Raw genomic sequence first — 22,377 nt, 5'->3', positions numbered from 1 at the left:
GTCTGCCAGAAAAAATGCCAAAAGGGTAACTTTTTTGTGAGGTGCATAATAGCAGCAAAAATCAAATTTAAGTAGTTAGAAGTCCCCTCTGAAACTAACAAACATCACATGACTCTAGTCCCTGCCCACAAGTTCTGGGATAATTAAACACCTTTTATGAGGGCCATTATAAGCAAGACTCCTGCATTCATAAACATGGAATCTGTGTATGAAACAAGGAGGATTTTACGAGAAGAACAGGGAACACAACAACCTCTCTTGCTGGTATGACTGTTCAACAGGCTTCAGTGAAGGGGCCGATGTGTGTTGCACCTTGTCAAGGTGCAACCTTTCCTTGTATTCTTTCAAGGAGAAATCCCAGTGCCACAGGATCCTCTGGTGAAGAAAGCCTGTAGCAGAGAGAACCCTGCGACAGAGTGTACAACCCTGCACCAGGGAACAAGCAGTTAAAAAGAAGCTTTGGGTTCAGTCAGTCCTTGAAAATCATGGCAATGTTTGAGGAGGAGTTTGGACTGGATGGGTTTCCAGGATGCCCCAGGGTCAGACACTCTGGATACCATGAAGACCCATTTGGGCCAAGAGCTGTAAGCCTAGAAACCTTCCCCCTCCCCCACAAGCAGCCTTCCAAGTGGGCTTCTGAAGAGTCAGGCAGGCAAGGTGACAGAACCTTGTCCGGCATCTATTGAAATTTCATCTTGACTATGGTGTCCCCATAGAAAATGTCACTATTGTGGAGCTGGCTTTTTCCTACAAAAAATGTTATACTGGAAAATTTCTGACTAGCTCTAGCTGAATAGTTTAAGCTAAAGAAGCAGCTCTGATGTTGTTCTTCTCCACATTCACCAACAGATGGGAGCAAAAAGCTCCTTACCTATTAGAAAGTGAAACGCCAGAGCTTGCAAATATTATGTGACATTATTTAATTATTGACTTGAGTGAGAGATGAAGTAAACCTTTTTTGTTACACAGGATCTACTCATACTGGCTTTTATAGTACAACCAATGGAATTTGGGAAAGCGGTAGAATGTGACTCTTAATGGGAGAATCGTAGTTGAATGTCTGACAAGATATTGTTTCTTTGGTTTCAGGAAGGTCAAATTTCTGTTCAAGACCATATTTTAGTGATCAGTTTCCAGTTCTCTGATCTTTACAGTACAGGACATCGGGACCTTTCATTCCATTTTCAGGGCTGCAACTCACCTTTCCTCCTCCTTGTGAGCAGGAACAAAATCCTGTCATTCTACTTTGATGAAAGTCCTGCCCAATTCCTTCACACCAGTGTGGCTTCTTCTGTTCTCATTGAACAGAACTCACATTCTGTAATTTCATCTCCTGTTTTAAACAGGAAAAGCAAAGACCCATAAATAAGTTGCTCCCTAAAGTCAGAAAGCAGTAGTCTATGAAGTCTGAGCAGACAGCTTGTTTTGCTGCTGTTCAACAATTTGGTTTCAGCACATCACTAGATTGTTTAAAGAGAGCCATGTCTGTAGATCTGCCAAATGGTACAGTTATGGTCCATTGCTTACTGATGTTGAGGATACTTCTCTGATTTCAAAAGCATTTCCCCTTCTGAGATTTTAACTACACTGTCATCAATACCAGAATATAAATCACCACCATAATAAAAGGTTATTACCCCAAATTTGGGCTCCTAAAATCTTGTTTGCTCTTCTCACCCTTATTCAATGCCTCTCCTACATATCCATTACCCAACATAACTCTCCTTCTCCCAGTATCTCTAAAAGCCATTCAAGAGTCTGCCAGCAGAAGTTTTCTGTGGCTACATTTATCCTCTGAACTAGTGATCTGTTTTACAACTTGAATACAAGTTGCACACTCTTATCAAGAAAGTGCAAGTATAAATAGTAGTGCAGCTACAGTCGCATGGGCAGGTGGCTTTATACTGGACACATCTAAGCTGTGCTCCTGCTACCCAGGCTGCTATGACACTATCTATATTCCTACTATCACTCACCATGATAGCACAGTCATGTATGCACAAGCTGATAATCACATTCCTAGCTCACAATGTAGACATTAGCTGAGGGAAGGAGAACTCTCTACCTCCCCCTTTTTTCCCTGAGGAAAAACAGTTGGGACCTGAACTCCAACATTTTGCCTGGCCACATAAACATTATTTTAAAACCTGTGGCAGGAGAAAGTTGCATTCTAAAAACATTTTGAGGTTCAAAGCGAGGAATTTTCACAAAAACAACTTCTTACTTAGGTTATGACTTATGAGAAAAGGCAAGAATGGGATATGGAGCCTGATATCCAGAGAAAATGGTAGTTTCCGCTTCTGCTTTGACACAGAAGTCTTACCCATTGGCACCACAACATGAGAAACATAGCTGCCTCAGTCACCATTAGTCAGACTCACCCCACACAGCTGAAGAACATAGCATGGATGAGAAGTTAATTCCACCTTTAGTAACATTAATTTCTGTCACCTTCTTTGTGGGAGCAATTCTGTCATTTTGGAATGGAGCACACACATGCCTCCCTCTTCTGAAAGAAGGGGAAAGATAGTTGCAGGTGTATGCATGCAGATTAGAGTGAAAAAATATTTTGAATTGATAGATTAGTAAATGAAATGTAATGAATATGCATTAGTAACTTAATACACCATCTATAACATAATAAAATAGCATGCAGGAGAAACATCTTTAAGAGTACACAGAAAAGTTTTGGATGCGGAATATTTTTGTTCAAAGATTTTTCTTTTCTTCCTCTCTCAAATAATGCTTTAATAAAGACTGTAGTGCTGGTGTGTGTAGAAATATAACTAAGTTTCTAAATGTAAGAGAAACAGAATTGTCATGTCACACATTTATCTAAGCCTCTGGTCTGTGTTTTGTGGTCAGTGGAAGGTGGATTTTATGCCTTAGTATGTGGAGTTATGATTTCTCCAGGCTAAGTGCTAATACAAAAAGCTTTAACAGTATGTGGGGAGCTCTAGAAGGTCCTAAAAGTCAGTGCTTTAATACCTAGAGTTCTGGCCAACCTGATACAGTACTAAATGTTAACACTGGGCCACCGGGGGATTTGTAGGTCATATTGTGCACTTAATGTTAAATCTCAGTCAAGCTGGAGTTTGATATTTGTGAGGTTATGCTCTGTATCCTTCCCTTGGAGTGAGTAATCAGTTTAGTTCAATGTATCTACTAGTTTTGTTTATTGGCTAATACTTTATGACACAGGGGTAGGCTGTGTGGATGAACAAATGGGGCTTTTACAGAATTTAAAAGGACAATCAATTGTAAATAGCACTTTGCCAATAAAAATGAAAACCATTGATTTCAAGACTCTGCAATTCCCTTTAAGAGGAATGAAACTATCCCCAAAAGAATGCTGTTGTGCTTAAATCCACTATAAACTTGGACTACCCACCTCTTTTCACTGATATTTTTCTTAACTAATCACACTGAGGAATCTTTTCCCTTGTCAGACACAATCTGAGCTGCTTCTGCCTTCACTGGTTCTGAGCACATCATGAATTATCTTGGTTGGATAGAGGAACAACATTGTTACCGACTGTTTCATGTTGGGTCTGGACTCGATAGATCTGTTCCCTTTCATCTTGTGTAAAGTCATTTGCAGCCATGCAAAGTGCCTGGAAACTGTACCATTCTCGTTGGGTATCATTTTAAACTGATTTTGTACAGGAGTAAATAGCCACCCAGAGTGCCCAGAGACAATGGAGAATCCCTTCCCTGGCCATATTTCTAATGAAGGGATCAGCTAAGGATGATTTTGTTATGAGTTTGGCTGTCACAATTGCTTCCAGTCCTCCAGTCTTCTATTCAGATGTCCATACCAGGTCTGCACTAAATGATTTTCACCTACTAGGGCTTGGAACAGCAGAATTTTCGTGTTTTTTCCCCTCTTTCAAAGATAATTTGTTTTATGGAGCAAGACTTTTCACACTTGCAAACATGCACTTCTCACGTATAGAGCTAGAAGTGTCAAGCTTGTTCTTCCCATATGATCCCATTCCCATGGAATGGTCTTCTCGGAGAATCTCCTACTCCCAGTATGTCTGGGCTGATGGTAAACCATTGTGACCTCCAGTGACTCTGCTCCTTCAACAGAGTAGTTATGTAAACTTCCTGGACCTCCAAGTTCTCTAACACCAGAGCAAGTGATCTCAGAAATATTTATGCTAAGTAGGTAACTAATTTAAACAAGCAACACGGGATCTTAATACCCAGAGTCTTAATACCCAGTTCTGCCTTTAAACTGCTGTTGATTTTCTGTATAATCATGTCTTAAATCACCATGAACTTAGGACTTGATGGTTAGTTAGCAATGTCTCAATATTAAAACCTGAAAGACTTTTTCTCTCTTTTCTTTGAAGAGCAGAAACATTATCCTGAAAGGTAAGGCAATAAATGAGATGAATGGGTAGACTTTGTCATGATCCTGGGCAGTGGAGTAGAAGGCCACTGGCACCTCTAAGAATGCTGGAGAGTTTGAAGTTACCCCCAAAGTCTACTAAATGGGGTTTACTATGAAATATCCTTATAAACTGGGGTAGCTGAACGACAGTCAGTACTAAACAAATTGAAAGACTCAGTCACTGTTGTCCTAGGCTACGAGTCTTTACCAGTTGTTAAACTGCTAAAATTTCAGAGGTGGGTGTTAGAGTGGTTATTTTGTTCAGATAACATATTAATTGCACTAAAATCAGTCAGAGTGTCATAGCTGTGTCCGTGAACTGTGAAACACTTACTAAAAGAGCCTCTAGTCAATTTATATGGATTTGATCAATCACTTTCGGTATATTGTATGACTGGATAACCTGAGTAATTCCAAAAAATCTGATAAAAATGTATCGAGTGTAAACAGGCAAACAAAAATCTACAAGAGTTAGCTTTCTATATGTTCTAACGAAACTAAATGAGAAAAAAATGATAATGACAAATATCCTACAATTCTTAGCTCCATGAGTGGGTTTATAAACCCCAAAAGTAGGGATCAAGTTAGCTTAAATATATATTGTTCAAATGGAATATTTTAAATAGCTTATGCATTTTCTAAAGTGGATAAGTTTAGAGATATTTTATACAGATGAGCTGTTCTCGCTCCTAAGGTTGGATTTTTAAAACATTTTTCCATTAAATGTCATTGGATCATATATTTATTTTAGAAATATGGCAGGAAGGAATAACTTTTTTTGCAGTCAGTACAATTATAAATCTAATAGACATTTTAATTAAAAATAACCTTAACAGGATTAGAATTTACTCCATTACAAAGATTGAATTTCTCACTGTTCTCTAGGAATGTGTAGGAGCTAAGTTAACTATAGTAGGGCTCCTCTTTTGTTCCTAGCATACAATAAAAACATTCTGAAAAATTAAAGTAAAATATTTATTTACTAGATTAATACTTTGGAGTTCAAAGAAAGCCTAATCCATAGCTGATACACAAACCTTCATAGATGCATGCGAATAGTCATGGAAATTAGACTCAATTCTATATATTATTTTGCTACTTGACCAAAATACACTTAAATATTTTGGATTGTGGAAGGACAATTTGACACTGAGTGAATAAATAATTATACATTTGTGATCAGTAAATTGCTAACACGATGGCAGATGCAGATTGTCATTTCCAGTGGTCGGATAAGCATTGAAAGTGCCCTGTCTGTAACCTTACTAACAACTGTATACTTTATTCATTCTCCTCTTAGATTTAATAGAAAATCAACTGATGGTGCTCAGTTCAGAGGCATGATGCTGAAATATAGTCTGCCTTGGTCTGCAATAGATATGCTGCTCCTTTGGGTTAAATATTTCTCTGCCTCCTCACCCCAGCCTCAGAGGAGGTCAATCCATAATTTACACACACACTAAACCCTCACAATTAATTCCTTACTCTTCTGTCTATCCCTGGCAAAATATTCAATTCCATACTCTTTTTTCCTCCTTCAGGCCTTTGCCCCAGCTATTCATAGAGGGCTTCTTTACTTGGCTTCTTACCTGGCAGCTGTCTCTCCCATCAGCAGCAATGGATATAACTGGGCTGTGCAATGGCCTCAGGTATAAGAATGATTTGTCAGGTGGTGCAGGGTGACAACCTCCTGCTTCAGAAACTAAGTCTAGATTTTTGTGCTTTCAGTTTTACCCAGCTATTTAAATGAGTTACCGAGGTAAAAGTTGGTTCATTAGAAACAAAATACATTTATGTAAAAGCTGAGGTTCTTCTTCATGATGTTCAAAGCTGACTTTGTTAACAAGGAGCTCCTGCAAGCCCCCCTCCACCCTAATAGTAGCTTGAAATTCAAGACACTGGATATGGATTTAATATTCTAGCTGCACTGATAAATTAAATTGATATAAAGTTTTGAAAAGTCCAATATACAATACAAATAATTAGTTATTATCTCCCCACAGCTGTCATGGAAGCAATGGTAACAGTACATAGTAGAAATTCTCACACTATATCACACTCATTCCTCAAATTCACCATTATTACTAACTGTAAAGCTGATACACCATGTACTTTCTCTTTTTAAATCAAATTACCTTTTGTTTTAAGGGTGACATCAATAAAAATGAATTCTAACACCCTTGTATGGGAGTTATTCTTTTATTTTCAGTGTTACACAATTAGGCTACGTCTACACTGGCCCCTTTTTCGAAAGGGGCATGCTAATTTTCAACTTTAGAATAGGGAAATCCGCGGGGGATTTAAATATCCCCTGCGGGATTTAAATAAAGATGTCCGCCACTTTTTTTCCGGCTTGGGGAAAAGCCGGAAAAAAGCGTCTAGACTGGCCTGATCCTCCGGAATAAAGCCCTATTCCGGAGGATCTCTTATTCAAAGTAGGAATAAGAGATCCTCCGGAATAGGAATTTATTCCGGAGGATCGGGCCAGTCTAGACGCTTTTTTCCGGCTTTTCCCCAAGCCGGAAAAAAAGCGGCGGACATCTTTATTTAAATCCCGCGGGGGATATTTAAATCCCCCGCGGATTTCCCTATTCTGAAGTTGAAAATTAGCATGCCCCTTTCGAAAAAGGGGCCAGTGTAGACATAGCCTTATAGTTTTTGTTATGTCAGATACATCTCTATAATTGTGCAAAGTTATGATTTATAATTTACCCAATGCACATTTGGCTATGAATTTTAAAGAATGTATTTTGTTTCCAATGCATTTTGAGAAATGAACCCTCCATCTGTTCCAGCCCACTCCTGCCTTATGGTTGGTATTTAGTTTAAAAACAACAAATTCAATATAGCCCGTTACAAAAATGACTTTAATAGACAAATATTTCTATGCCATATTGAATATGCTGCCTATAATAAGAATTATTTTAACAGCTCATACTCTACTTGAAAGTTATTGTCTGGCATAAAATATAGGTTTATATCAGGGACAAGGTGTAATGCAGTTGCTCTTGCATAATGAAATAAATTAACAGTTGAAATAGGACATCTTGAATAATCTTCACATCTTACTTCTAAGTATATAAAAATAATTTTGAACACTATTTTCTCACCCAGTTCCCTTTGAAATCCATAGTAAAATTCCATATTGATTTCCAATGGGAGCAGGCCCATTGCCAGGAACATTTCATTTGTCTCTTTTATCATACCATGGAAAATAGTTTCAACACACAGAATGAAAAAGAAAAAAAATGCAATTTGCCATATGTAAAAACATAAAGAAGAAATTAATTCTAAAGAAAAGTCATGGAGCTAGCTCTTCAACTCTTAGATTGTTAGTACTTTGGAGAAAGCTCCTATATGTTTGTACAGCACAGTACAATGAGGCTTGATACTGACTTGGGTTTTAGTATTACCATAACACAAATAAAATAAAAAAGTAATTAGATTCATGATAAATTTCTTCATGTTTTTATGGATGTTATTGTCTCTCTCCTTTTTTTGTTACAAAGTGCATATATGTCTTAAGTCCCTTGTCTATAGTTTTAGCTGCAACACTGTAGCATTTACTGACAATGCTATCTATGCCAATGGAAGAGCTCTCCCATTGGATTAAATATCTTATTTTCCTGAGAGGCCTTAGCTATGTCAACATAACCATCAACAAAGCATATCTACACCAGGGGTTAAGTGTGCAGAACTATATTAGTCATAGGGCTGTGGATTTTTCAACACTCATAAGCAATGCACCTACACCAACATAAGTTAGTAGTAGAGATCAAGTTTAGTTTCTTAGCTCACCTGGGCTGTGTCTACATAAGGTGCGAGCTGTCTACACTGGCCCTTGAATTTCCGGAAAAGCAACGATGCTCTACTGTACAAAATCAGCCACTATTCCGGAAAAACTATTCTGCTCCCGCTCGGGCATAAGTCCTTATTCCGGAACACTGTTCCGGAAAAGGGCCAGTGTAGACAGCCCAGTAGTCTTTTCCGGAAAAAAGCCCCGATCGCGAAAATGACGATCGGGGCTCTTTTCTGGAAAAGCGCGTCTACATTGGCCACAGATGCTTTTCCGGAAAAAGGGCTTTTCCGGAAAAGCAGCCTGCCAATGTAGACACTCTTTTTCCGGAAATACTTATAACGAAAACTATTCTGTTTTAAGCATTTCCGGAAATTCATGCCAGTGTAGACACAGCCCTGGAGTGGTTTTGAAAATGTTATCTCTTATATTTAAAGTGTCTGGATAGGTGTTGGCTCTACAATGTAGCAATAAGAACACATTGCCTCTGCTATAATAACAGCAGACTATATATTTTGAATTAGAAAAAAATTGTAGTAGTCTAGTATATAAATAGATTTGCAGAAAACATGTAGATCCTATATGGCATATATTAAAACAGATACATAGATTGTTTCAAAATTCTATCTAAGTAATTGTGTATTTTCTGACAAATGTGTCTAGCCCTTTGGCTCACAGCTTTTTCTAGCTGGAAAAACTTAAAAACAACAAATAGTCTAGTAGCACCTTAAAGACTAACAAAACATGTAGATGGTATCATGAGCTTTTGTGGGCACAACCCACTTCTTCAGATGACAGGACAGCTTTTTCTAGCAGTTATTTACACAAGAAGTAGATGACTATCTTCTACAAATCTCTGGCTAAATTATGTGTCCTCGTGTCTGGTAGGTATGCATGACCAAGGAATTTTATCCGGTGCACATAGACGTGAAGTATCCAAAGGTCATGTGTTCAAACCAGCATAGTCAGTACTGTGTGGCTTCTGACTTACCTTTATAGCAAATGAAAGTGAGTTCGAGGGAAGAGAGGATCAGATGCTAAATTAATGTGTTCTTTTTTGTCATCTGCTGCTCAAATCTTGCCAAGTTGGCATATTGTTGAAGACAATTTTATCCATTTGTCATTCTCCAGTTTCCTAGGATTTTTCATTGTAGCTATACTCAGTTTCTCCCCAAATCAAGTACACACCAAATCTGGCAGCATCTATGGGAGAAAATACCTTTTCAGTCACTTAAAGCATCACTTCCAGATGTCCCCATGCCTAATTTGAAATTTTCAGTTGGGTTCCTAAGCCTTTGGCTACATTGACTATACCTAGGCATGCACATTCTAACTCAAAGTTAGGCTCTGAATTGGGACTGATGAGGACAGCTAGGTGCTAGGTATATGAGTAGCTTTGAAAGTGTTAGCCACTGTTATTCTATGTCACATTACAAAAGTATTAAAACAGATTTTGGGCCTGATTCTGCACGTGCTCCACACTTTGGATTCAATGGGACTTGTGAGTGTAAAGCCACCGTAGAATCTTAAAAAAAAAAAAAAAAAAAAAAAAGGCTGAAATTAAGTCCTGGTGGAAGATAATGGAACTGCACTGAACAAAAATGTGCTTGTTCCTCTTCTCACACAGTAGGTAGGAACCTTGCTCATAATCTTAAATATTTGTCAGCTCACTGCCAAACATGTTTCCTCCTAACCAGGGTTGAAGTACATTTGAAGAGTTGAGCTGGAGAAATTCCTTCTGCTACTATCCTTGGGTATGTCTACACTACCCTTCCAGTTCGAACTAGGAGGGTAATGTAGGCATACCGCACTTGCAAATGAAGCCCGGGATTTGAATTTCCCGGGCTTCATTTGCATAAGCGGGGCGCTGCCATTTTTAAAACCCCGCTGGTTCGAACCCCGTGCAGCGCGGCTACACGGGGCACAAACTAGGTAGTTCGAACTAGGCTTCCTAGTTCCAACTACTGTTACTCCTTGTGGAATGAGGAGTAACGGTAGTTCAAACTAGGAAGCCTAGTTCCAACTACCTAGTTCGTGCCCCGTGTAGCCGTGCTGCACGGGGTTCGAACCAGCGGGGTTTTAAAAATGGCGGCGCCCCGCTTATGCAAATGAAGCCCGGGAAATTCAAATCCCGGGCTTCATTTGCAAGTGCGGTATGCCTACATTACCCTCCTAGTTCGAACTAGCGGGGTAGTGTAGACATACCCCTTGTTACACATGCCCCAGAATAAACAGTGAATATCTTCATCCAATATTGTTAATCTAGTGTAATTTACAAACACTAAACTTACTAGAAAATATTTTTACCAGTAAAGTTGATATTTAACCTACTTTTCTGAACATTTTCCTTTTGCAAATTGCAGGGCTATGTTGGCAATGTTGCAAATCTGTTTATTCTCATAGGGTATGTCTACACATTAAAGTTATTTTGAAATAACTTTACTAGTGTCTACACAGCCAAACTGCTATTTAGAAATTAATTCAAAATAGCGGAGTGCTAATTTTGAATTTGATAAAACCTCATTCCACAAGGAATAAGGTCAAATTTGAAATAGCTATTTTGAAATAAGTGCTGTGTAGGCACTTATATGGAAAAAGGGGTCCTCCAGCCTTCCCAGGGTGCCCTGGTGGCCACTCCAGCCTCAACCAAGAACATTCCTCTCCCTCCCCCGTCTCCGGAGCCCTTAAAGGGGTTGACTCTGGCCACAGTGCCTGTGCCAGCTCCAAGCCTGCCAGCCCAGAGCCAGCAGTCACTGCCCCTGACCTGGTGGCCCCAAAACATGAGCCAGCAAACCACGTGCAGCGCTCCCTCCACCACTCCCCAGGATCAGTCTGCCAGCTCCCAGGAGCCTGCCAGGGCCAGGAGAAGGCGGGTGCCTTCTAGGTCCAAGATGGAGATCATGGACCTTATTCAGGTTTGGGGGGGATATCTCCAACATCCATGATCTCTGCACTAGACGGAGGAACATGGCCATCTATGGCAGGATAGCTTCCAGCCTGGCTACCAAAGGCCACATCTGAAACTAGGAACAGGTTTGCATGAAAATCAAGTTGGTCTGGTGAGACCCCCCAACCCTGAGCCCTGAGCTTCCCCTCCCCCTTCTTCCCTTTGCCTCCACCTTCCAGCTCCCTCTTCCCAGGTTTCCTTCTCCCCTCTCCCACCCTCTCTTCTCCCCTCTCCTGCCTCCTTTCCCCAGTCTGACCAGAGTTTCATTCTCCCCCACCCCAGTTTTGTTAAATAAAGAGAGTTTGTGTTCATGAAAATACATGTATTTTATTTGACATCAGGAAGGGGGGTTAGGGAGGAGTAAGTGGAAGGACGTGAGGAAGGAATGAGGCACAAGCCCCCAGTGAGGCAGACCACGGAGCTCTTAGTGCTCCTCAGGGTGGAAGCTCTTTCGCAGGGCCTCCTGGATACTGACAGCTCTGCGATGGACCTCCCGGATGGTAGTCTGCAGAAAGTGCTGCCAGGCTCTCAGCAACACGTCCACAAGAAGAACCAGAAGGCTCAGGGGCAGCTCTGGCTCTGTGTTGCAGAGTGCTGTGGTGTCCCGAGTGAGGGCAACCAGAGCTTGCAGAGACAAAATGCTTTGCTGTCCCTCATCGAGGTAGGCAAGCATGCAGGGAAAGCTGAGAACTGGCTGGCTGGTGGGGTGGGAGGGAGGTCCCTTTAAGCACAGGCCTCAGATAACCTCAGACAGCAGTCACACAAAGTAACTCCTGACCTGATGCCCTGCAGGACCTGGTTCCGGCTGGCCTTAAATGCGATTCAGCTTTCTCTCAGTGTGGATGCACTATTTCGAAATAGCAAAAAGATACAGGCAGTCCCTGGGTTACGTACAAGATAGGGACTGTAGGTTTGTTTTTAAGTTGAATCTGTATGTAAGTCGGAACTGGCGTCCAGATTGAGCCGCTGATGAAACTGATCAGTTTCAACAGCGGCTGAATCTGGATGCCAGTTCTGACTTACATACAGATTCAACTTAAGAACCCCAGGCATCCCCAAGTCAGCTGCTGCTGAAACTGATCAGCGGCTGATTCCAGGAAGCCCGAGGCAGGGGCTTTCTGTGTCAGCCACTGGTCAGTTTCAGCAGCAGCTGACTTGGGGACGCCTGGGGCAGAGCAGCTGGGGTGCTGCTGGGTTGGTCCAGTAGCGCTGCCGCTCCTCGGCGCTACTGGACCAACCCAGCAGCACCCAAGCTGCTCTACCCCAGGCGTCCTGATTCAGCCGCTGCTGAAACTGACCAGCAGTGGCTGAATCAGGATGCCTGAGGCAGAGCATCTGGGGTGCTGCCGGGTAGGTCCAGTAGCGCCCAGAGCGGCACTACAGGACCAACTGGCAGTGCCCCAGCTGCTGTACCACAGGCGTCCAGAGCAAAGCCGCGGAGCATGGGGCAGCGGGACAGCCCAGATGCACCGTGGCTCTCCTGCTGCCCGCGTGCTCCACGGCTTTGCTCTGCTTTGCTCCCCATCTCCCTGGTCTGCAGACCAGGGGGACGGGGAGCAAAGCAGAGCAAAGCCTCGTGTTCCGCCGCTTTGCTCCCCGTCCCCCTGGTCTGCAGATCAGGGAGACGGGAAGCAAAGCAGAGCAAAGCTGCGGAGCACATGGGCAGCGGGCAGCCACGGCGCATCTGGGCTGTCCGCTGCCTGCGTGTTCCGCCGCTTTGCTCCCCATTCCCCTGGTCTACAGACCAGGGGGACGGGGAGCAAAGCAGAGCAAAGCCGCGGAGCACGCGGGCAGCGGACAGCCCAGACGCGTCTCCGCCGCTTTGCTTCCTCTCCCTGGTTTGCTGGAGACTAGGGAGACAGGCCCCGTTCGTAACTGCGGATCCGACGTAAGTCTGATCCATGTAACTCGGGGACTGCCTGTATTTCAAAATGCATTTTTTGTGTAGACGCATTATTTCAAAATATTATATTTCGAAATAATTCTGTAGTGTAGACATACCCATATAGTCCTAAAGGATAATAAAGCTGACAAAGGTAAGAATTAATGATTTTTCTACTGCCTTTTCGAAAGCAATAACCAAGCTTTTCTACCCAAAACACCAAGAATATCCACTGCCTTTTCTATCTTGGGGTCAATTTTATAATGGAAAGTTTTAAGGCTTATCTAAAGAATAATGATTGTGGATATGTTTATCTGTTGTGTGTATAACAAAATAAATGCCAGGCCATACATGGGACTTTCATACTCTGGCTTTAAGAAGTAGCTGACATTAAAACAAACTGACCAATTACTTTAAAAAAAAGTATTGCCATTTGTACAGCTTAATTTTTAAACATAAAATGACAAAACGCATTAAATGATTCCTTCATAATCACGTAATAGCCAGCAGAATGAAAATGTAAGGTACCAATAGCTTAAAGTCCAGACTGGAGCAATGAAAACAGAAATAAAAAATTTGTGCCATTTTTTTTTTGTGGTGTCACCATTATGTTTAAGTGCTGAGGGCAGCAAAATTTCAGCATTGCAAAAATTTCTGCCTAGGCTTATAGTAATTTAACGCTAACAAAGAGGTTGTGTTATGGTTTTATAGTGCTTCATTCCATACTCGACAAGCCATTGGGGATTCACCTGATGAACCTAACACAAGCACTTAATGTAATTTTAAACTTAATTTCATTGTAGTGACTCTAATATTTACCTATTCCAGACCCTGTGTGGTTATTTGTCAATTAGCACCTTCCAGGGCTTCCTGGACGGTCTGTCTTGGCTATTATTTCTCCAATGTAGAAGAGCTGAATGAAATGTTATTAAATATTTTTGTATAGTCCATACTAGCTAGGCACTGGAGAAATTGCCTTGTTTAATAAGTCAATTATTTCTGATTCTCTTTTGTTTATGCAACTGCCTTGCCTGCCCTGTTTTAGCTGCTCATGCTATATTAATTGTTTCCTCTATCATCCCAATCTCAAGGTTAATTTAAGATCTGCAACAAGTTGTTGTACCATGTAATAGGAATTGGTGTGAACAGGCTATCACGGAGTCCGAACTAGCAGACATTTGAAAATGGCGGCACCCGGCAACATGCAAACGAAGCCCACGAAATTCAAATCCCGGGCTTCATTTGCAACTCTGGTTGACTATATTATCACCCAATTTTGAACTAGTTTATTATCACCCTAGTTTGAACTAGGTTTATATTATCACCCTAGTTTGAACATACCCTCAGACAGGCTCATCCGTACTCTGGCCCTGCACAACTACCAAAAGCAGCCAGCAAACACTCTCCATCTGTGCCCCCCTTTGCTCTGTGGGATGGGGGAGAGGGAAGGGCTTCCTGACATCAGCACCCCTTCCTCTTCTTCCTGTGCCATGCATAGCAAGCAAGAGGATCCCAAGGTTAGGGGGGACAGCTCCAAGGCAGAGGGCAGGAGCAACACAGCAGTTCTTAGAGGGCAGATGAAGTGCCAGCACTTGGCAGTTTCCTGGCCAAACCTGTCAGGATCACCTGTCAGAGGCTCCAAGATCTATCAGTCGATCCCAATCTACTGGTTGGTGACCACTGATCTAAAAAAAGATAGCAGAGTGTATGGAATCTGACTGCCAAAATTCCAAAGGAAGCCTCTGGTTTGGACTAGCTATGCCAGAAGCTGTTGTCAGAAAAACACATAGTTGCAGGCACTAAGATGGATGAAAGGAACCACTCAAATCATCATGTGAGAATCAACATCTTGAGAAGGTATCATAGGTAAGTGCAATATATTTTATTATTGGACCAACATATCTGCAAATTAAAAAGCTGGAGTAAGGTGGTTAATCTATTCAAGTTCCATGAAAGAAAAAAGTGAAGAACAAAACATGCTCAAAAATGAGTGTGTATCCTCAGACAGAGAAATTATAGCTGGGCTTTGAGAAGAAGCCTAATGGAGTTAGGTGTCCAACTCCCCTTGCAAACTCTTGAATTTAATATTAATAGGCTACACTCTGAGGGTATGTCTACACTACAAAGACGTTAGTTCGAATTAACTTTGATAGGCGCTACACATACAAACCGCTAGTTCGAACTTAATTCGAACTAGCGGAGCGCTTAATTCGAACTAGGTAAACCTCATTCTACGAGGACTAAGCCTAGTTCGAATTAATTAGTTCGGATTAAGGGCTGTGTAGCCACTTAATTCGAACTAGTGGGAGGCTAGGCCTTCCCAGCTTTCCCTGGTGGCCACTCTGGGCACCACCAGGGAAACTCTTCTGCCCCCCTCCCAGCCCTGGAGCCCTTAAAGGGGCATGATCTGGCTACGGTGCCCGTGCCAGGTGCAAGCCTGCCAGCACCCAGCCAGCAGACCCTAAACCTGGCATGGCATGAACCAGCCACACGCTGCCACCCAGCCCTCCGCCTCTTCCCAGGACCAGGCTGGTGGCTCCCAGGAGCCTGCCCGGGGCCGCAAGAGGTGGGCGCCTGCCTGGTATAGTGCGGAGATAGTGGACCTCATCCACGACCTCCGCACTACGCACAGGAAAGTGGCCGTCTAGGGCAGGATAGCTGCCAGCCTGGCCACCCAGGAGCAGGTTTGCATGAAAATCAAGGTGGTCCAGTGACACCCCTGACTCTGAGCCCTGAGCTTAGAACAGCCGTATTGGGTCAGACCAAAGGTCCATCTAGCCCAGTAGCCTGTCTGCCGACAGTGGCCAACACCAGCTACCCCGGAAGGGATGGACTGAAGTCAATGACCAAGCCATTTGTCTCGTGCCATTCATCTCCAGCCTTCCAAAACAGAGGCCAGGGACACCATTTCTATCCCCTGGCTAATACCACTTCATGGACCCAGCCTCCATGAATTTATCTAACTTCTCTTTAAACTCTGTTCTAGTTCTAGCCTTCACAGCCTCCTGCAGCAAGGAGTTCCACAGGTTGACTATTTGCTTTTTGAAGAAGAACTTTCTGTCATTAGTTTGAAGCCTGCTACCCATTCATTTCATTTGGTGTCCTCTAGTCCTTCTATTATGGGAACTAATGAAGAACTTTTCTTTATGCACCCTCTCCACACCACTCGTGCTTTTATAGACCTCCATCATATCCCTCTTCAGTCTCCTCTTTTCTAAGCTGAAAAGTCCCAGGGTATGTCTACACTACCCTCCTAGTTCGAACTAGGAGGGTAATGTATGCATACCGCACTTGCTAATGAAGCCCGGGATTTGAATTTCCCGGGCTTCATTAGCATAAGCGGGGAGCCGCCATTTTTAAATCCCCGCTGCTTCGAACCCCGTGTAGCGCGGCTACACGGGGCTCGAACTAGGTAGTTCGGACTAGGGTGCCTATTCCGAACTACCGTTACTCCTCGTTTCACGAGGAGTAACGGTAGTTCGGAATAGGCACCCTAGTCCGAACTACCTAGTTCGAGCCCCGTGTAGCCGCGCTACACGGGGTTCGAAGCAGCGGGGATTTAAAAATGGCGGCTCCCCGCTTATGCTAATGAAGCCCGGGAAATTCAAATCCCGGGCTTCATTAGCAAGTGCGGTATGCATACATTACCCCGCTAGTTCGAACTAGCGGGGTAGTGTAGACATACCCCCAGTCTCTTTAGCCTCTCTTCATATGGGACCTGTTCCAAACCCCTGATCATTTTAGTTGCCCTCCCCTCACCCACCCTCTCTCTTTCCCTCTCCCACCTCCTTTTCCCAGTCTCCCCGAGTTTTGTTCAATAAAGAGAGTTTCTATTTTTGAACACACGTGTCCTTTATTTTGTACATCAGGAAGGGGGGCTAGGGAGGGGTAAGTGGATGGAAGTAAGGGAGGAATTGGGTATGAGCCTCCGATGGGGAGGACTGGGGTGGCTCTGCGGGCTCCTCGGGGTGGAAGCTCTCCTGCAGCACCCCCACTGACACCCTCCCTGGATGGCAGCCTGCGGCAAGTGCAGCCAGGCTGATGGCCGAGTGCTGTGATGTGCCGAGTGTGGGCATTCAGGGCACTCCAAGCCAGGATTGCCTTGCTTTCCCTCATCGAGTTAGACAAGCGAGTGGGGAACCCCTGAGAACTGTCTGACCGGGGTGGGGGTCGGGTCTCTTTAAGCACAGCCCTCGGCTAGCCTGAGGCAGCAGCTCCACGCTCTAAGTCCTAATCTGATGCCCTGCCGGCGCTGCTTCCGGACAGCCTTAACTTCGGTTCAGGGTCCACTCAATGTGGACATGCTATTTTGATTTAGCAAAATGCTGATTCGAACTAGTTTTTAGGTCTAGATGCACTAGTTCGAATTAGCTTAGTTCGAATTAACTAATTCGAATTAAGTTAGTTTGAATTAGTGCTGTAGTGTAAACATACCCTAAGGTACTCCACTTCTCCTATAATTAAATGGCTTAACAATTTAAATGTGAAATTATAGTTGCTGCTGTGCATCTGCATCAGCCATTCAAAGAACAAGAGGAAGGCAGGTGGCATGCTACTCTGTTCCCTTTAAAGGCACACTCAGACACTCTCACGGGGGGGGGGGGGCGGAGGGGGCAGAGACATATTCCCTTTAAATTGCTGCCAGAGACCTGGGCCATGCACGTGGGGTAGCGCTAGAGGCTGGCTGGGGGAGAGGCAGAGCATGGTCTGTGCAGCGCTGAAGGCTGTCTGCCAAAGGCCTTGCCCCTTCCATCCAAGGCCCCATCCCTTCTGGGAGCACAGAGCTGCCCTCCCACCTTGCGCCAGGGCCTGAGAAGTCTGTTAGCCTCCTGGATACAGTCATCTAATACATGTGATAGACTTTTCAGTAACCTGTTAGCTAGTGATACATGAATTTAAAGATCAGTATGATAAAAGATGATAGTCACATATATTAAATTATCCTCTTACCCCTCGAGGGTTGACATCTCTCCAAGTTAAAGAAAAGGCAGAATAAAGTACCAGGAACTTTTGCTCTCCATGTTTTGTGGCTAACGACTTTTCCACTGATACCCTTGAAGCAGCTTTCATGAATCGTAAGTTTTACTTTAAAATTTGAATTCCTTGTTTTTAATGGTATGAAAAGTAAAATACTGAACATTATGATTGGGTTTTTACATAATATTAAATCAGCTTGAATGATTCCCTGTCATTCTTTTTGGGTATGTCTCCTCTGAAACTCTTTCTGGGGAGAAGGACTTCATAATTCCTTGCCAGGAATAAGCAGTTCATTTTAAATCTGATGCCATCGAAGAAAGTGTGCTAGAGATTTAGAATAGGACATTGTTTACAACAATATTAATTACTAGAAATGATGGTTTCCTAGGAGTCACAGAAAACAGAGTACCCGAGCTAATTGAAAGTAAACACCTACTGATGTGAATTAGAGTTTAAATTCTTGTTTCAGAAATTTTGAAAAAAAAGAACAAAACAGAACCATTTGTTTTTCAAGATGTATGTGTTCCTAGTTTTCAGGACAACACAATGTTTTTTAAACTGTTTTTAAATAACTATTGGCTCTGAATTCTAATGATATGGGTTAGAAAATAATAAGGTACATTTTCTGAGTTTATTTCAGGCCTTCATTTTTTCTAAGGGATTTTATAGGTGAAAAAATAATTACAGAAAAAACTCCTGAAGATCATATATGATTATTATTGCTCAGAGCTATGCATTAATAGGCAATGCAAATATTGCATGCATTAATAAGTAATACAGAGTTCAAACCAAAAACAAGGACAAAAAGAAATAAAAAGTTAACAAGAGCTGGTTAGCTACAGGGTTTGAAGTCCTCGTATTATTGTTACAGAAGGCCCTGAGCTGCACATTAGAATTGTAGTCCATGCTTTGAACACCCCTGAAACTTCAGAGTGTCTAAATTCAGTGTTTCAGTATATGCTCACTTCTAATTGGGATGGATTTGTATGGGCAGAATAATTGGGCTCACATTTTTCCACTTCTAATTGTTTTTGGAACCAGGGTTTGTCAAGTACGAATAGAGATTTCCTTTTATAAACCTGTGCGGTTTCTTAGAAGTATCTTCTTTAAAAGTCATAATTGTCAGTAACAGGGTTTTCTTTTCCTTCTTATTTTGCCAACATTGCTTTAAGTACTTATTATCCATAAACTAGGAGGCCCCCTTTGAAGATAACAGCCAGGCAGCGTGTTCAGCTCAGACCGTAAAAATAGTACCTAAATTCATCCTCACTCCAAATTTTATTTATCTCTGCAAACTGTGTGCTTGTAAACTATTTTGAGAAAAGACTTTGTGATTCTCTTTTTTCAGTTTGTTGGTTGTTTTTATTTGTTCTGTTTGGCTATGAATAAACTTGTTTTGATGAATGCAAGATTCTAACCTGGTTGACTGGAATCGGTCATGTAGGGCAAGTCATGTTAGGCATTTCTCTTTTGTGCTTAACAGTCTGAGCCTGTCCCTTGTGACAGGGAGGGCTGGCCTAGCTTGGAATTTCACTTAGGTTTTCAGAATAGGTTTATGCTTAAATTGCACTTTCCCAATTAACTTGAAAAATCTAGAGGAAAAAAATAAGCATTCTGGTAGGCATTCTGGTAACTTGATTAGTGTCATAGCATAAGAGCATAAATGGAATAGAATAGCCCGTGTGTCTATTTAGCTGAGGCAGGCAATAGCCTTGTAGTTCATTTATTTTGAATTTCCCTAGTTTACTGTATTGTGTTTATTTTATATTTTGAAAAATTCATTTTACAAGAAGAGAAATTTTCTTTCACACAGGACTTCTCTTTTTTGCACTTTACCATGCATATACTGTATTTATTCTGGGACGAAGAAACACATGTTTCCTTAGCCTTCTAGAATGCACAGTCTGTAGTCCAGACTCAAATCATGCTTAAATTTATCCCTAATCAGCACTTAAGCATGGGTTTAATTTGTTTAAAGGGACTTAATCATGGGCTGAAGTGTTTTGCTGAATAGGATAGTTTGCTATAATTGACATTTAATGAATTTCCTCAATTATTGCCTGAGTATTGCTTTATTTTGTATATTTGCCTCATCTCATTTAGGGTATGTCTACACTACCCCCCTAGTTCGAACTAGGGGAGTAGTGTAGACATACCCTTAGTGTGGGTTTCATTAATAGACATTCCCCACAGAATAAATATGGTCAGATTTAGAAGCAAATGGAGCATCTGTAACCGGTTTGTCCCACATGCAAAAGAAGAGTGAAGCATTATTAATGCGTAACTGTATTCAGGGGACCATCAATAGGGACCATGTAAAAATAGGGACCATGTGCTTTAGCCACTTTTTTGCCGTGCAGTTTCACCTGCAACCTCAGACTGCGTATGCAGTCTCAAAATATATCTTTAATTTACATGTTCCTTCCTTAATTAGTGATGTGGTTTGTTATATTTCAGATGAAGAGGCTAGAGTGGAGCTCCACAGAACTGACCTGCCTCTTCGTGGAACAAACTTTTGTGAACTTGTAAAAGTGCTTCCATGTTTTCAGCTACAAAAAGAGGAGTTTGCACTCTTGGTAACATAGAACTATGTATTTCCATGAAAGCAAATCATTTGCTAATTTGTGGTTGCAGTTTATATGCAATCTGGACACAACAAAACAAATATGGAATACTGGGCAAATCAGAATCTATGAAGTTGTCTAAGACCACCATTTTGGCAGGTGTGTTTGTGGAAAGTGGTTAAATACCACCCAACTTTTTGCTTTGCACTGAAATAGTCAGGCATCCTATTGCAGCTGATTACAGTTATACAGAAGCTATAATTTCAAAGATATAAACTGTTTTATGGGGTCCACAGGAACAAAAAATAGCTTTAGACCCAGAGCTTTGATTTGTGTTGCTGAAAGAAAAAACATGAGACAATTGAATCATCTTCAGTCTAACTGGCTCTTGATCAAAAACTATTTAAGAATAAATATTGAGATTGTGTTTATGGAACAGTGGGATTATTTGCAATTTCCTCTGAAGCAGGATGTAAGCACAAATGCCATTCAGCTGGAACATTGGCACCCAGCAGAATCTGCAGACTCTCCACCCCATGGAAACAATTATTCGTGGTGAGGCAGAGTCTGCAAATGGCTGCCACTAGGATTAAATGTACATACGATGCGACCGTGCTTGTTTCCCACAAAACATATAATCTTCAGGGTCACTTGACGGGATAAGAATGTTCTCCTCTATCCAAACTGTTTCATTAGCTCTTAACACAAGCAAAAATGATCATGGTGCACTCCAATATCTATTAACAACAGTCTTGAATTTGGGTAAAAAAATTAATCCTAGAGAATGATGGATATTATTTAAATATTTATTCAAAGATCTGCAATTAGACAAAGTGTGTTTGTCTGGCCAACCTTTGTCTGGGAATCAATATACTGAATGGCATTGTTCTCAAAAGTAGCATGTTAGGAATGAAAGTGGCTTGGACTATGCCAAGTCAGAAGGACACCTGTGTGTTGGGGAGATACATGTTCTTGTTAATTACCTGCCTAGAGTAGGTGGTGGAGAGTGAGTGAGTGAGAAGTGGTAGAGGATGGGTGTAGCCTTGCCTAAGTCATAAATTAGTGCTACTGTACACCAATGACAACACCTGCCCCAGAGCAAAGGATCATGGGGGGAAGAATTGTGCTGTACACTGTACAAAATTGTGTCTGAGGTACAGACCCTGCCAGGGCTACTGGTAGGTTAATGACCTTTACATATCACCTCTTGTTCAAAACTATGTGTAAAGTCCTACTCAAATACTAGGTGAAAACAATATAGAGTCATATATTTTAAGGGGGAAAATATGCCATTATGATAATGGTCTGACCTCCTCCTGCACAATACAAGCCATAGATTTCATTAGGTAATGCCTATGTGTAACCAAACAACTTGTGTGTATTAATCACATCATCTACAAACTCCAGGAATTACAGCATCAAACTGAATAGTGAAGTATAATTGCAGCCTTACACTACCTTGCCAATAAAAATATATCATTGTTCTCAAGTCTATAGTACTGCAGACCATGTCTGCATTACTGCCTGAATTGGCACTCCTGCTATTGATGCAGCGGTTTTGTATTTAGCATTTCTGGTAAAACCACACTAAGTCAGTGGGAGGGTGCTCTCTCATTGATGTCTGTACTCCACTTCCCTGAGAGATGGAAGTTATATTGAAGGAAGAGTGATCCCATTAATATATTGTAATACAGACACTGCTGTAAGTCAACTACGTTATGTCAACTTCAGTTACCTAACTTATGTAACTAAATAGCGTAAGTCAGCTTGGCTTTCATTAGTGTAGACCAGCTCTAGAGAAATGCGTACCTA

Source organism: Pelodiscus sinensis, chromosome 3, assembly GCF_049634645.1.
Source record: "Pelodiscus sinensis isolate JC-2024 chromosome 3, ASM4963464v1, whole genome shotgun sequence".
In the NCBI taxonomy this organism is placed as follows: domain Eukaryota; kingdom Metazoa; phylum Chordata; order Testudines; family Trionychidae; genus Pelodiscus; species Pelodiscus sinensis.
This window is presented reverse-complemented; position numbering follows the sequence as displayed.